We start from the raw sequence: 4453 nt of genomic DNA, 5'->3' as shown, positions 1-4453 counted from the left end.
TATTAATAAATTTAAAGCAACAGAATTTCAGTTTATACTGCTATATGCTGGACCAATTATTTAAAAAAAAATATTGCCAAAAGATATTTATAGACATTTCTTACTTCTTCATGTTGGCTGCAGGTTACTGTCATCAAAAGATCTGGCATTACAAAAATCTGAGCATGCAAAATATGTACTGATTCAATTTGTTACAATTGCTCCTAAATTATACGGGAAAGAATGTCTAATAAGTAATATGCATGGTCTTATTCACATTGCGGACGATGTACAATACATGAATTGTCCCATTTCAAATATCACAGCATATCCTTTTGAAAGTGCATTAGGAAAATTAAAAAAACTGATTCGACACGGCAATAAACCTTTATCACAATTATGTCGTCGACTAAATGAAGTACTTTCACTTGTAGATGAAAAAAATTCAGCACCATCGTCAGTAAAAATATTGAGAAAATTATGTGTGAATATAAATTCTGGTAAATTTCCAATAAAAAGAATACAATTCAAAAACATTCTTTTAACAGATAAAGTCCCAAACAATACTGTATTATTGAACAACAATAAAATTTTTCAAATTACAAACATTTATATTCCACATAATGAAGACGAACAGTCAATAGAAATAATGGGAATTATTTTACAAAAAATTGAACCTCTATATTTGTACCCGTGTAATGCTAAAATAATGAAAATGTGGCGAGTCTCAAGAAAACATTCGAGTATTACAACATATAAATTGTTCGATATACAATTAAAGATGCTGTTAATTAACCTAAGTAACGAAAGAGAAGAAAAAATGTACGTGTTACCCTTGCTTCATATGTAACACGTAATTGTTTTAAAGGAAAATTAAAAAATTTGTATTGCATAAAAGTGATTAATATTTATTTAACGTCCACAACAGAAAATATTTTTTAGTGAGAATATGTACAATTAAGATTTTATAGAAAAAAAAATTGTAAATATTATGAACTGTTTGATTTTATTTTCTTCGTGACTCCGCCGGCATTAGCATTAATTACTCAAGGTGTCCGACGAACGGTTAAAACCTCTTCAATGTTATTCAGGATCATGATCTGGGTAACATTTATCAAGATCAAAGCCATTGGAGCAAAAATATATTATAACTTACGTTGATTATACCAGCAAAAAGACTATCTTAAATGCCACACTTAAGTATAATATGATACCCATGGCAATTTTCAATGCTTGATATTTCCTGAAATCCTCGTGGCAAATTATCTAAAGTTTTATGGAACATAAAGATAATAACAAAAAACATAAATAAGGAGCATACAGCCACATACGCAAGATGTTTATCGTACAAGTCATACATTAAAAAATTTTATATGTAAACATTTCGCTCAAGTCGTGACCATCAGTAACAATAAAGAAAACGTGAAATATTAAATATTAAAATTGTACATTAAGATGTCGAAATAGAAAAAATTTTTCGAAAATTAATCTTGTTTTCTTGAACTGTTTGACAGTGAGATTAAGACTTATTTCTTGATACTTGTAAGTTAAACACGGGATTACCAGATTCTGATAAAAATAAATTTCTATATAAGTTATTGTCATTCAATTAATTTGTTCAGTGTGTAATTACTTATACAAAACTTACCCGTATTTCCACAACTATCAAATATAATGCGATGCTGTTAGGTATGAAGAATATTAACTTACATGGAAAAATTTTTTAATTTGATGGTAAGACTGCTTTGTACAAAAGTTTATGTAATTACAATGACATTCTCAGCGATTTTCGGTAGTATTTATATATATTGAAGAAAAGGAGAAGGAAATCGATAAGTTGGAATAGTATATTGGTGAAGGGGAACTATTTTTTAATTATTGGCATAAAAATCTCGGGAAAGCGCGATGTATCACTTTGTTTGTTTAATTCTGACTCTTGCTTCTTTATGTGTATCATTTCTGATATTATTCTTTTATAGTATGATATTTCTGAATCTATAATTTTTGTGTTGTCTCCCAATCAATTCTGTGATCATATTCTAGCTGGTGCTAGGAAACTACAGATATTGTATTAGAAGATTTTTTAATGGGAATCAATACGTAAGAATACTACATTATCATTAAAAGAATTAACAAATCAAAGGTTCAATTGGGCTCTCGAAATATAATCAAATAAAGAACGACTAAAAAGGGCAATTAAGAGCCTTAAACGCAGTACTTAGTGCGTGAATCAAAGTATAAATATATTTCTCTAATCAGTATTCCATACGTGATATACTATTCTGAACGTTTCGGCTATCTTCAAGCCATCTTCAGCAGTCTCCATTAACAATAAATTAGTTAGTTCGCCATAACGAAGCCATGGGATGCAGTAAGCAAGTCTCTCAGATTGCCACGTCTGGAGAGCATTTAACCGTCAGTTAGCTGATTAACTAAATACGAGCTGTATCAACAATGAAATCATTAATATACAGTCATTAAAAACGTCATAACGGTTTAATCAGAAGACTTACCCCTGCACACCATAACCACCAACATTATAAATTAAATAATTTAAATTATTAATAAATTAGAAACATTCGTATTCTTCGTAAGAAAATAACGTTCGCAGTGTCACAAACAAAGTCAAGTTGTGTAAAAGAACACTAAGTGAGAATATTAAGAACGGAAACAATATTGTTAAAAGTCCTCGAATTGAAAACAGTACATATAATCGCATGAGAATAGTTACACGAAACAAACATTCCATAAAATCAAAATTTATCAATTATGCTCGTATATGCATGGTGTAAGAACTCAGTATCTGATTTCAAATTTAAGCCATTATCTTGCATCTTGATATTAAGCATTTCAGACACCATCCTTTTCCCATAATATCTCTCATCATCCAAAATCTCAGTATTCGACCAATCAAATTCATGTTGGAATTGTAATCTGTGTTCAGAAATTACTGACATATTACCGTTCTTCCTATTAATATCATTTTTATGTTCGTTAATTCTCGTCTTTAATTTACGGCTAGTCTGTCCGACATAAGAAGCATTGCAATCTTTGCAATTTATCTTGTAAACCACATTCTTCCTAGATTCATGAGGAAGAACATCCTTTTGCGCTTTTATAATACCGTCCATTTTATTTAAACTGAAGAACGACAATTTAACATCCAGATTTTTAATGATGTTCTTGAATTTTTTGTAAACGCAAGGTAGAAAAGGAATGGTAAACCATGACGAGGTTGAAGTATCAGTCTTCGGTTTGTCTGTTTGTCTTAAAGTCCTACGTTTAAAAAGAGATCTTAATCTTAAATTGATCGTGTCAAAAATAAAATCAATAGGATAATCATTGTCCAAAAAAGTTCTGATAATATAATTAAAATTGTCCCTATGGTACCTTGGATGAGAAAGTAAAAAGGCTCTGTCCACCATGCTCATAAGAACACCTCTTTTTTGTGAAAGAGGATGAAGAGACAAAAAACTAAGATACCTTCCAGAAAAAGTTATGATAAAGATTAAATTCTAATTTACCTCTAATATTAATTATCGTCACATCTAAAAAATTCAAACTGTTACCCCCAACCTCCAAAGTGAACTGTAACCTTAAATGAAAGGAGTTGAAAACTTTTAAAAGTTCGTTAATCTGTCAGATGAACAGTCTGTATGACATCCTAGTACTATTTATTGAATTTATTGTGTACCTATAAACAGTGAGTAGGTCATATTGGGTGCTATATAGGCTATGTTGGATACAGTTACTTTACATAACTTTATTGATTTTGTTTAATTGAAACTAATTAAGCAGGTTCACTTTAATATTCTGTTAATTCTATTGAAATCCATCCAAATAAGGATTTTTATAACAAACCTGATGTAAACCTTATGAGGCTATCCGGATGAGGACCTGACTACTATGCTGTGGCGCGTTAATAAGGATTTAATAATGAACTCGATATAAACCTGATAAGGCTATCCGGATAAGGTCCTACCTAATGTGTTGCGTTACATGATTGATTAGGTCCCGATAAACCTTACCTTAACAGGACCTGATGATTCTAGATAGGACCACTGAAATAAATTTCTAAGCAGGGGTTCACTTTAATATTTCTGTTAATTCTATTGAAATCCAAATAAGGATTTTTATAACAAACCTGATGTAAACCTTATAAGGCTATCCGGATGAGGACCTGACTACTATGCTGTGGCGCGTTAATAAGGATTTAATAATGAACCCGATATAAACCTGATAAGGCTATCCGGATAAGGTCCTGCCTAATGTGCTGCGTTACATGATTGATTAGGTCCCGATAAACCTTACCTTAACAGGACCTGATGATTAATAAGGTCAACCTAGCTAGGACCACTGAATAAATTTCTAGTCGGGGTGCTCTACGAGCGGAGATATTGTAATGTAAAATGCTGCAAAATCCGAACTTGAAACTTTTATTTAAGAAACGTCGTCGTCGTCGACAGGGCTATGG

The sequence above is a fragment of the Trachymyrmex cornetzi genome, unplaced genomic scaffold (assembly GCF_001594075.2).
Source record: "Trachymyrmex cornetzi isolate Tcor2-1 unplaced genomic scaffold, Tcor1.1 scaffold1816, whole genome shotgun sequence".
In the NCBI taxonomy this organism is placed as follows: Eukaryota; Metazoa; Arthropoda; class Insecta; order Hymenoptera; family Formicidae; genus Trachymyrmex; species Trachymyrmex cornetzi.
The sequence above is the reverse complement of the archived record's forward strand: the minus strand, read 5'-3'. Positions refer to the sequence as shown.